Source organism: Jaculus jaculus, chromosome 7, assembly GCF_020740685.1.
Source record: "Jaculus jaculus isolate mJacJac1 chromosome 7, mJacJac1.mat.Y.cur, whole genome shotgun sequence".
Taxonomy (NCBI): domain Eukaryota; kingdom Metazoa; phylum Chordata; class Mammalia; order Rodentia; family Dipodidae; genus Jaculus; species Jaculus jaculus.
In genome coordinates this window covers 106,319,502-106,332,518 of record NC_059108.1, presented here as the reverse complement: position 1 = coordinate 106,332,518, position 13,017 = coordinate 106,319,502, and the positions used below count along the sequence as shown (strand labels likewise).

The 13,017-nt window shown below is 40.4% G+C and overlaps 1 protein-coding gene across 1 annotated transcript in view; it reads right to left on the bottom strand.

Moving 5' to 3' along the window:
* Gng2 (G protein subunit gamma 2) overlaps positions 1 to 13,017 on the bottom strand; it is a 131,778-nt gene that overhangs the window by 101,628 nt on the left and 17,133 nt on the right. The window contains exon 2 of the mRNA XM_045154735.1: positions 7,876 to 7,919. The gene's annotated coding sequence lies outside the window, so the exon portion shown is untranslated. The remainder of the gene's footprint in view (positions 1 to 7,875; positions 7,920 to 13,017) is intronic.

Here is a 13,017-nt window from a genome sequence, read left to right as displayed (position 1 = left end):
ACGCTAGTCCTCATGCCTGTGGGCAAGCACTTTGTCCACTGAGCTATCTCTCCACCCCTGATCTTTTATTTAAATTTGCCCTCTAATTCCTCCTTTGAAACAAATAAAAGAGTCTAGGTTTAACTTGTAATGTAAGGATTTGATCAGCTTTAATTTCTTGTAGAATTTTATTCACAAAAATCAGTGGGGGTTTGAAGCTGAAATGAAGGCTCTTTTGTTTGTTCCTATACCATGACTTCACTTGTGCTAGGCAAGCCCTTGGATTGCAGAGCAAGCTGTGCATCTATAATCCCAGCACTGGGGAGACTGAGGTAGGAGGATGACAAATTAGAGTCCAGTTGGAGCTGCATGGTGAGGCCTGACTCAAAACACAAATAAATTAATAAATAAATAAACCGGGCATGGTGGTGCACGCCTTTAATCCCAGCACTCGGGAGGCAGAGGTAGGAGGATCGCCATGAGTTCGAGGCCACCGTGAAACTACAAAGTGAATTCTAGGTCAGCTCTGAGCTAGAGCAAGAGACTACCTCAGAAAACCAAAATAAATAAATAAATAGATAAATAAATAATGAGAGAGAGGAAGAAAGAAAGAGAGAGAGAGAGAGAGAAATCAAGTATTGGAAGTCATAGAAGAAGGAAGAAGTACACACTGGGCGTGGTGGTGCATACCTTTAATCCCAGCACTCAGGATGCAGAGGTAGAGAATGGCTGTGAGTTCACGGTCAGCCTGGGACTACAGAGTGAGTTCCAGTTCAGCCTGAGCTAGAGTGAGACCCTACTTCAAGAAACAACAACAACAAAAGAAAACAAAAACAAACACACAAAAAACCAGAAAGAAAGAAAGAAGAAAACAATCCCAAATATTGCAGAGGAGAAAAATCACAATTCTGTCTAGCATCTACCCTTGTCAAAACCCTATTGTTTCCTTGATGTTGATAGAGCTAAATGTGTGAGCAGGTGTCATGTGTACGTATAGGGTGTGCATGAGTGTGTGATCGTCCACACCCCGTGCACACGCTGTGGAGAGCAGAACATCAAGTATCCTTCTCTGTTGCTCTTTGGCATTGGTTCCTTAAGACCTAGTCTCTCACCGAACCTGGAGTCAGTGTGGTGGACCAGTGGACACCATTGACTCTCCTGTTTCCCCTCTGTCTGTAACTGGGGTTACAGCGGACATGCCTGGTTACACGCAGTTTTACACGGGTGCTGGGAATCAAGCTCAGGTCCTTGTTCTTGACAGCAAGCACTCTTACCCCTAAGCCATCTCCTCAGCCCAGTAGTATGCAAACTCTTTTTTGAGGGAGAAAAAGGCAAGGAAAGAGAATTCCTCACAATCTACCAAGTACCACAGGTTGGAAGGTCAAAAATGATGAAATGCATTAAACAACAACAAAAACAATTTAAAAATCTTGCCAGCTCCTAAAAGTCAAATTCCTATTCTGTGGAAGCCAAGTTACTGCTCTTTCAAGTGTAATTAGTGGTTCTCGTTGCTTAATCCCAATGGTTTAGAGAAGACAAAACTCCCAATAAAAGCCACAGAAGTGCCGGGTGTGATGGCTCATACCTTTAATCCCAGTTCTCAGGAGACTGAGGTAGGAAGACGGCTGTGAGTTCGAGGCCAACCTGAGACCAAATAGTGAATGACAGGTCAGCCTGGGCTAGAGTGAGAGCCTACCTTGAAAAAAAAAAAAAAAAAGCCACCGAAGTGCGAGGGATGATACCTACCCTAGGACTTCAGCATCCTAACCTGTGTACCGAGGAAGCAGGGGGACAAGGCTGGTCAGGAGGTTTTGGCAGATCCAGCAACATCGGGTAAGCAGCTCAAGTTCGACCACTGGGAGGTCTGGAAGCATCAAGTTCTCAAACCCAGCTTGGAGTCCGAGTCTGTACCTATACCCACCCCTTGGGCATTTGAGACTCTTGGGAAGTTTTCTTTCTTCATAAACAGTCCACGTTGTTTCTTAAGGTGGAGGGACTGTTCAAGTTTGCTCTACAAAAGGCAGGTTTAAAGCTCAGAGAGCTCTGAGCTGTCTGGCAAACTCAGATGTTAACACCCCCATCCATGCTGACATGATGAAAAAGATTCAGAGAGGTCCCGCGGTCACCCCAGGAGAGGAGTTACTGAAGCCTCCATCAGCGGAGGCAACATGCAGGAGGCTGCTGCCCCCCCGCAGTGCCCACAGAGCAGTCGACGTCCCTTAATAGGCTTTTCTGACTTGCAAACATTGCTGGTTCTTAGAGGTTGCTGTTTAGTTGGTTTAGACTTGTGTACCATGGTATCTAGGGAGAATTCTTTCCCAGACCCCCATGGATACCAAAATGTGGTTTCCCAAATCCTTTCTATTAAATGGCATAATATTAGATAGAACCTGCTGCATATCTTCCCATATGCTTTGTGTCCTGTCCAGCTTACTCATAATACTTACACATTGTAAATAGCTGTGTAAATAGTTGCTATGCTACATTGTTTAGGGAATAATGACAAGGGAAAAAAGTCTTTAGATGCTGAGTGCCAACGTAATTTTTGTTTTGTTTTGTTTTTTGAGGTAGGGTCTCACTCTAGCCCAGGCTGACCTGGAATTCACTATAGAGTCTCAGGGTGGCCTCAAACTCACAGCGATCCTCCTACCTCTGCCTCCTGAGTGCTAGGATTAAAGGCATGCACCACCATGCCCGGCTGCCAAATAAGTTTTAAAGATATTTTCTATTTGTGGTTGATTGAATCTGCTGGTACAGAACCCATGAATGTAGAGGTTTAACTACCTGTGTGGATTCAATTTTCCAAAACAGAGATGCAACACCATTTTCAACCCAAAACCTAGGGGTTGTTTTCATTATTTAAGTTCAGTTAAAATATATGTTTTAAGTATGGAAAATGTCAAAAAAGCAAATTTAAAGGTCATATATAGCTTTTAAATGTTTATATATTTTAACGATTCATCTATATGACAGCCACTTTCATTTTGTTAGACATCTAGAATGAATAATTATTCTGATAGGCTGAGGATCCTTCCAATACTAGTTCTGAAGCTCGAGTCCTACAAAACCCTTCCATCTTGGGAAAATTAGGGCAATTTACCACTGTGCTACCAGCCTAGACCTGGGTTTCAGATAAGTGTTGCTGGCATCTGTGTAACTTTGATAGAATGGGGACCTTCTAGAAAAACAGCTGGAATAAAAAAACAACTAAAAATCTCCAGCTGACATTCCACTCCAAAGACAGTTTCCAAAAAAATATTCCAATGATCAAGTTTATTCACCAGGCTAGAAATAGTTTCTTACTTTGCAGGAATAACTTAACTAATATATGAAGAAAATTGAACCATACCTAGAAATTTGCTATAATAAGTGCTACTATAGTGAGGTTCTGAACATTATATTATCCCCCATCTTCATACTTTAGAGCCTAATAAACATTGAATATTATGACAGGTAGACATAACAGCATAAAATAAAGCCTCACATTTCTTTGGTGCTATTGAAAGACCTTGGAACGTGTAAGCAACATGCAAACTCCCCAGAGCTGGAGACATCCCAAAAGGAGCAAACTCTCCAGGGACTACACCTATCATACCATACAGCCCAGCCAAGAAAAGGGCCTCTGGGCTGCAATCTGTTTGCTTTCTCCATTGCCAAATACTCTACAAACACCACAAGGCTTTAGTACTTGGACCTATAAAATGGGAATGGCAGAGCCAAGACAAGAACTGCTTCATTAACTCAGGAACCCTAAACCTTCCTAATCCTTTATAATTAAATGTTATACAATCCTGTCTCTGTGTCCTGAAGCATTTCTACCTTTATGAACAATTCATTTCTGTCCTTTGTAGTAGGTAGAACAACAGCCCCAAACACATTCATTCCTAATCCCTGGAACCTGTGAATGTGTAACTGGACCTGGATAAAGGGACTCTGAAGATGTGATTAAATGAAGGCCTTGGTGATAAGGAATTTATCCTAGTTTACCTAGGCATGTCCAGTCTTACAATCCTTATAATCAGGGAAACTTTTCTAGAGTTAAAAAGTAATGTGACTGTAAGACAAACTTATGCAAAAATTTAATTGCCGGTATTGAAAACACAGAAAGGGCCTTTAGAGGCTACAGAAGACTAGGCAATGGATTCCCCCTTTGAACCTACAAAACAAGGATGTAGCCCTCTTGATACTCTTCCTGTAGCCCAGGTGAGATCCCCGCAGACTCTAGCTCACAGCACTGTCAGATAATTGGTATTATTTTAAGCCATTAAGTTTGTGATGATTTGTTACAGCAACAAGTGAACACTAATACATCTTTTATGGCTGCTTCTATGCAAGTTGCATGGTGTCTCAAGAGGATTTTGTTTCAAACCATGACATTTGGCCATTTCTTACCTACCATTTAATTTGCTCCTCTGTTTAGACTTAAAACAAACAAACAAACTAGGTTTAGTACTAGAACAAGACTACCCAAAATAATTCCCCTGGGAGTAAAAACAACACTACCTTTTACGTGTCTAGTTGGTTTAGTTTCTTTCGTTAGTCTGCTGAGTTCAGAGGCTACTGACATAAGGAAGGGTTGAGCATCCCTAAGACAAATTGTTCTGTATGGAGGAAAAGTGTTTTAAAGGAAGAATGGAAAATGGTAAAAACAACAATAAAAACCCTTTCTTTATAGTTATGTGTAAAGGCACAGTAGCACTTAGTGCCTCCCTACAGTACCCTAGATATCACAGTGACTAGATGATGACACTGTCCCTTATGAGCTGGGGTACCAAAGTGACAACAAAGAATTGCCTCATTGATTCTTCACTGAAAAACGGCTTGAATCGACCTGAAATTTTTCAGGTTACGTATCAGCACAAAGGAAACAACACGAGCCTCAGATACATACAAAACAGTCTCCTATTATTAATATTTGGAAAAATTAGGGATGTCTCGGCCCTCACCTGAAAGGTAGCAGTTACTTGAATTCAAAGTATCTGATTATAGGGTAGCAGAAATTACACATGATCTTAAAAGCACATACACACACAGAGAGAGAGAGAGAGCACTCTTGTCCAATAAACTCTAGACCAAAGATTTTCAATCCTGAATGTACCTTACATTCACCTGGGGAGCTATCAATATCCAGGTCTCTTCCCTAAAGATTTTGAAGCGAATGATCTGGGTAGGGCCTGCACAGCCATGTTGTGGATGCTTCCCCGGAGGCTGGGATAAGCAGCCATGGCAGAGAGCCACTGCTATGCCCAGCACCAAGCAGGCCATAGGCATACTCATGAGGATGCGGCCACCCCTCAGATCTGAAGCCCATCTTCTCTTCCTGAATTTCTAGCCCACTGACCACTCCCCAGGTCATCTTTCAAAAGGAGAATCTGGTAATTATTCTAGATGTCTTCTTCTTTTAGTTCCCCTTTAATCAGCAACTCTTATCAGTTCTGCCCAAACCAGCCTACTATTTCTAGACCCAAGACTTCTACTGGCTTCCCTTCCAAGGAATGGAACTTTGTTGCCCAAAGAATTATACTCTTTAAGAAATGGCTATTTTGCAAGCTCTTTTTTGCCTCGCCATCTGGCAGATAATGTCCAAACCTTGAGTGTGGCATGCAGGGATGTTTCAAAGCTTCCTTGGCCTACTTCTCAAGGCCATCTTTTTGGACACATCCCAGCCACCACTATAAATTTTTAATGGTTCTCAGAATGTACCATGCCCTTGGGGGCGGCTGGGTGTTTCCACATGTAATTCTTTATTCCTGGAATGTGTTTTCCCACCTTTACAGGATGAGGGCATTTCACACTATAGCTTAAGCACTCCTTTGCCACACTGGCACCAAACCAGCCCTCTCCTCAGTATCCAGAGTCTGCTCACCCCTCAACCACAAAGACCCCCTGCCCCGGGTTTCTCCCTCATGTGACCAGGCTGTGTGGTCTGAATGTTCCTGTTCTCAGCATCTGGCATTCATTCTTTTGTTCATTCATTCAACGGTTTTATTAAATACATAACAAGTGCCAGACAGGCTGGCTACAAGCTAGAGGCAAAATTGTTAACACGTTAAAAACCATGCCTGCTCTCTCAGAGCTTTTAAAAGGGAGGCAGATTGCTAGATAAGCATACATGATAAAACAGGAAGGTTCATCAGAGGGTTGGGAGAAATTTTGTCTTGTGTTGGGTTTTATCTTCCCATTGCCAAAAAGTGAAGTACCAAAAACATAAAGACAAAACCCCACGTTTCTAAAATTGTGGCTTATGTTAAATGTTTATATTATGGTATATGTTGAAAATTGTTTAAGTGTCATCTTTTAATTCTATCAGTGTGTTTCTGACCAATAACTTCATTTTGCATTTGAAGATCTCCAAAGTCCCAATTTGAGGATCTCATTGAGGTGGGACCATTTTATCCTTAAAAAAAAAAAAAAAAAAAAAAAACTGGTATCAAGTAAATACTGAGTAAATATAAATATTTGGTGTATGAAGAAATGAATGAATGACTAGTTCCAATAAAGTAATTGAGCCAGGTTATAAGAAGGCTTTCTGTTTTAATCAGCAGTTTAAAACCTGTTTATTTTTGCTAGTATGTGCACATGTGCATGCGTGCATGTGTGTGTGTGTGTGTGTGTGTGTGTGTATGTGTGTGTGTGTATGAGTGTACCTGTATCTCCTGCCACTGCAAATGAATGCCTGTCCAGCTTTATGTGGACAGCTGGTGAAATGAACCCACCCTGACTGACTTTGCAAGCAAGTACCTTTAACCACTGAGTCATCTTTCCAGCCTCTTAATCAGCACGTGGACATAGCCATTATGAAGATATGTAAATAAACAAATGAAATCCAACCATTACATTCAAGTAGCCATACAATTCCATCCAATGGGGGAAAGAAGAGAAGTGGGTAAAAGTACAAATGAACAATAAAGGCTGTGAATAAATAATTGCTGAGCATGGATGATAAATAAGGAAGTGGGTGTTTATCATCTTCTTACCTCTGCTTTGATATATGCTTGAAATTGTTCATAATGATGTTGAATTAAAGATGAAGTAAAATGCTTGAGAGATGGCTTAGTGGTGAAAGAGCTTACCTGTGAAGCCTAAAGACCCAGGTTTGATTCCCCAGTATCCATGTAAGACAGAGGCACAAGGTGGATCATGCATCTGGAGTTCGTTTGCAGTGGCTAAAGGCCCTGGTGTTCCCATTCTCTCTCTCTCTCTCTCACTCACTCACTTTCTCTCTGTCTCTTAAACAAATAAAATATTTTTTAAATGGAGTAAAAATTCCAATTCATTATCTAGAGGAAACTGTCTGACTTGAATGGAACTAGTATACCTGTGTCAGGATGACACTGTTTTTTAATTTTTTTCTCAATTTTATTAAACATTTTCCATGATTATAAAAAATATCCCATGGTAATACCTCCCTTCCCCCAACAGTGAACTTTTAGCTATACAGCCAGATTTGAATGGCTTTACCAAGCCCACCCACACTAGGTTGACCTGCTGTTGTTATGGCTGCTGCCTTTGCAGTGTCTAAAACCAGTGTGCAGAGCTCAGGGCTCATTGTCTCCCACCTAACAACTCTGAGGCTCGGCCTTGCTCAGGGCGCATTCTCAGCCTCTGCACACCACTGAGCATGCTATTGTGGGAATAAAATTTATTAAGACAACGTCTTCCGAAGTCATCCTGCTCAGACTTGTGCAAGATAACGGGGATCTCACTAAAGTGGGGTTATCATTTTAAATTCCAAAGTTATGGCAATATTGTTAAAAACCCTATAAACAGTTATTTTCTAGAAAACATGACATTTTAAAATATTCTTATCCATAGGATTACTTGATTTTATTTTCCCTCTTGAAATTCTAGTTAGAGTCAGAATAATCTTAGAGGAAAATATTTCAGAATTCTTACCTCTTCAGTTTCCAAGGCTGGAGATTCAATGGCAGATCTGGCTGCTGAGGAAACAGAAGAAAACATATTTTAATAAAATGAGAAAAAAAAAAAGAAAATCAGAAATAGCACAACACGTAGCAGTGAGGTGAGCATGTGAGCATTTCTCTCACCAGCGTTGCAGGGACGGCAAGAGTCATAAGGGCAGGAGTCTGCAGGTTTACATTTAGAGCTTAGAACATTTGGTGAACTTTTTCCTTTTTAAATAATTAGTTTTATTTATTTATTTGAAAGCAGAGAGAGACAAAGAACAGAATGGGCATGCCAAAGCCTCCAGCTGCTGTGAATGAACTCCAGATGCATGCATCACTTTATGCATCTGGCTTTACATGGGAACCGGGGAATTGAACCTGGGTGGGTCCTTAGTCTTTGTAGGCCAGCAACTTAATCACTAAGCCATCTCTCTAGCCCAACGTTTTCTTCTTAAGAAACATACGGAATGTGAAAATGTTCCTTTTTCTATGTGAAATTCACTATCCTGAAACACACACAAAACACGAAGACCTCCTAGGAACTACAGGAAAGCAGAATTCTTGGTGGCAGAGTCCCTGTACCCATGGGATGGACGCTTTCAAGAATAATCTTTATTTTTGACCTAAGTGGATTTGCACCTAGCAGGACAAAGCAGAAAGAACATTCAGTTTTCATAGAACATGGCCTAGGAGTTCCAAGAAGAGGTGGAGTACACACCCTTTGTGTGTATCTACTCCTTTAAGAGGGTAGATGAGAAAAAGTTGGTGGATATGAAAGTATCTTTAGCATAGGAGGCTTCCACTGAGGATCTGTAGAGGTCTGAAGGCACAGATACTCCTTGCTACTAAAGTCCCTGTGAATACTGAGTGCAGCTGGCCTACTTATGCTTGGTGCCTTTGTGGTTCATATCTAAGAGGGTTCCTACCCAGAGGACCTTCCTCCATCTTGGAAATCTATAGAGCACCCATCCCAAAGCCTCAGGGAACACCTCGCCATTCCTACTTCGTTAGGACACAGAACAAAATGGTACCACACAACAAGAGGCTGTGGCTGAGGGTGGAAGTCAAATTCACACTGGGTTCTAGGACCAAGTAAACAGCATGGGTATCTCCCGAGACCTCACACTGCTCAAAACTGGCACGTATCGTCACACTCTCAACTCAATCAACTACATTCCCAGAGTACCATTAAGCAGTCGTGTGTTTTTAAATGCACCAAAATTATTACAAAAAAATTATCTCATGATTAATGACAGCAAAGGGAAAGAAAACAAGCCAAGGGCAAAAAAAAAAAAAAAAAAACAACCTATTTTCAGAGCTCGAGCCCTGAGGATAACAATGACTAAGTGGGACTTACAAAATAAGCCTGCCTGTGCGAAGGCGCTCTGAGGCCTGCGAGCTCATATATTGTTCTGATAGCATAAAGTAGCATGCCTCTCTGCAAAGCAGTGTGGTGCTATTTATCAAGAGACTCAAATATGTTCTCAGTCATGATTAGAGTCATGCTACTCCTAGACTTTAACAAAAAAAGTAGACAAAAATTATTATCAAGGTGTTAGAAGTAGCCCAATTATTAATAATACAATCTCCTAGGTTAAGAGCACTCCACACGGTGGAATAAACAATGAATACAGCATTTTTTTTTTTTTTTTGTATATGTGGCAGGGAGACTCACACATACTAGATAAGCACTCTACCACTGAGCTATATCATCAGCCCGGACGCAAGAGATTTAAACTATGAGGAAAATGCACATGATATAGTTAAAAGAGACAAATACAAAATCTTATCCATACCTTAACCTGAATTATTTTCCTAGTATATAAATGTATGTAATCAGTAAACCCCCTTATTTCAAATTTTGCTTTCCTAGTTTCAATTACTTGCAATCTGAAAATGTTAATACACAGAAAAATGTGGTGGCGCACGCCTTTCATCCCAGCACTTGGGAGGCTGAGGTAGGAGGCTTGCTCTGAATTCAAGGCCACCCTGACCTTAGACAACATAGTGAGTTCCAGGTCAGCCTGGGCTAGAGTAAGACCCTACCATGAAAAACCAAAAACATCAAATTTAAGGAAGAAATAATTCCTAAGTTTTAAACCATCATTGTGAGTAGTGTGATAAACTAATGAACTCACACTTATTCTCTCAGTCCTGCCTGGAACATGAATTATCCCTGTGCCCACAGTATCCACATTGTGCATCCCACCTGACTCCTGGTCACTTAGTAGAGGTCTTGTCAGGAGGTATTACAGTCAAGTCATCTTTAGGTCACCTGATTTTTCAGGCATTTTATCATCTCACATCATCTCAAGATGGGTGAGAATACATGAAGGTATACTGAGAGAGAATGAGATTGCATTCATATAACTTTTATGACAGTACATTATTTTAGTTGTTCTATTTAATTGCTGTTGTTGATAATCTCTCACTCTACCTAATTCACACACTAAATTTTACCATAGATATGAATATATGGGAAGATATAATGTGTGTGGGGTATGATCCTATTTGTACTTTTAGGTAACCACTAGGCGTTGTGGAACATGTTCCTAACCATAAGGAGGAAATAGTATACATGGTATTTTTCTAATGTGCCCTTTCTATAATATTTAGTTTTCTAGTATACATCTGTATAACAGTTTTTGTGGTGCTGAAGATTGACCCCAATGCCTTGAACATGCTAGGCAAGCTCTCTGCCACTGAGCTACAACTCCAGCCCCACAGAACATGTTACATATACTATATACATACAAACACATTATATACAAACATGCTATTTTATAGCATGCATTGTCTATAATATCTTTCGGAAATATATATGTATACATACATATATATATGAAATAAATATATATATTCGAAAGAAGATGAAAGAGAACACAGCAAAATATAGACTGACAATAGATCAGCTGTTTTACTGGGCAATGGAAGGGGAAAAAGTTGCTGGATGTGCCCTAAAATCTGCTCTCCTCTTCTCCCATGCTTTTAATAGGATTCTAAGCTATATCCATACATGTCAAAAGGGATCTGTCCTAGCCTTCCTTGCTGCTGCTATGGGTGCAGCCATGTGGCAAAATTCAATGGGATGACAACAAAAGTAATATGTGTAACTTGTGGGTCATGCTCGCCCCTTCTACTTCTCCTTTCCTGCTGTGTCCTTCTGACAAGTCATCTTAGACCAAGAAAGCAAGAGAACCATGCTAAGCTTGATGGAGCTACGTGACAGAAGGAGCATGGTCCCCCGCATGATTTCATGGAGTACAGCTATCTTACTAGTGCATCCACTGCTGGGTTGTATTGCTAAAAAGAAATAACTTCTAATTTCCTATAGCCTCTGTGAAGTCAGGCCTCTAGTACATGCAGCTCAAGCAACAACTAAACTAATCAATTAAGTCATTCATTCTTACTTTAAAAAAATTTTTCAGTATTTTTCTATACATAATAATCTTAATGATTTATTTTTGCTGATCAGTAAAAGATAATAAATTTTTTGTGCCCTCATACCTTTAGGCAACAGCCTTATTTGTTCTTCATGGGGTAATATAATGAATGTCTTCTACAAAATTCTACAAGCCCAAGCCCCCAAAGCCCTTGTACATCCATCAATCTGCATATGACAGATTGTAACAATAACAGATTTGGCAGCGCTCCCATGACTTCACTGGCCTTTTGGTGACTTCAGTTATAAGATGGTTGTCCAAGGTAAAGGAATCTAAGCTATTCCAGAAAGTAGAAAGGATAGCAGGTCTGGTTATGAAGCAGATACAAGTCTACTTATGAATCAGATAAGAAACAGCAGCCTTGTTATCAAACCAGCCCCTATCTATATGAGGGTAATTCACCAAGGATCATTTAAGTCTGCAATAACATCATGCCAACGGCATTCAGCACCTTTTAGATGATCATTAGAGACACAGAAGGCATTACACCAGGTTGACCTTAGAGACTTATCTGTAATTATATATTACTTAAGGATACCATTTCTCCTTTTCTTTCCTAGAGAGTGTCAATTGGTCCTTTTCTCCCCTGTGACCCACAATCCCCAACCCAGGCAAGATGCCAGAGTTGCTACTCCACTTCCCTGGAAGGATGACTAGACCTGTGTGTATGCAAGAAACCCCTAAACTCGCTCCTGCAATAGACAAATGGGAGCCGACAGTCAGCGCTCCGAGTTCCCTGTCTCTCTCCCCCTCTCCTGTTTGCAGGAACACAAGCTAGCCAACTCCACGGGTCTAATTACCATGGTAACAACATGCACTGTGATTATGAGTGTGTTTGTTTTTGAAAATGACTCACAGATTGTTCCCCCAGGAACCCCAGACACACAGGTTTCTGACTAGTTTATAAAATCCATCTAAAGTTTTCTTGCTCTTATTAGCATATGGTACAGTGGTGAGAGAACCATCAAATCAGCTATGACCTTCTCCTTAAGGATGGAAAAAAGCAGGAAAGGAAAAGAACTAGTCGGTTCCTCCAGTGTTCCAAGATTAATCAATTTAAACCTCAGGTTTTAAATGAAATTAACTTGAGTTTGTACACTGGAGATAATTAATCTCTTCCTAATTTAAATAATTAAGATGTTTCATACAGTAGTTTTAGGGACTCAAATGAAATAATCAGGTGAAATAAAATCTGTAATTAAAAATATCAAACAAAATAACCTAAATCTAGAGGCACATGGTCACAGAACATTACAAGAAAATTACATGTAAAATCTTAACACTAAGATGTTTTTAAACCAATGCCCAAAGTAAAATCATTTACTATTGAAATTCAAGCACGGAAGAGTACAGACATTTGGAAGAAATATAAACTACTTTCATCTATTTGTTTAATAGATATTGTTTAAGACAATGTATAAACTAAGAACCTTTGTTTATAGCTGGAACATGGCAACAGGGTTTAGGGAGAACTATTCCTGTACCAGGGACACAGGCCCTGGGTCTGGCTCTGGTGCATTAACATTTCTTGGAATGCTCCTTAGCTTTCATAGGCACCATTCTGGGTAGAGCTCTCATTGCCTGCCAATCATTTCTGATTTTGGTACTACAGTTTCTCTTTCAAAGAAAAGATATCCTTGGACTGCGGAGATGGCTCAACAGTTAATGGTGCTTGCTTCCAAAGCCTG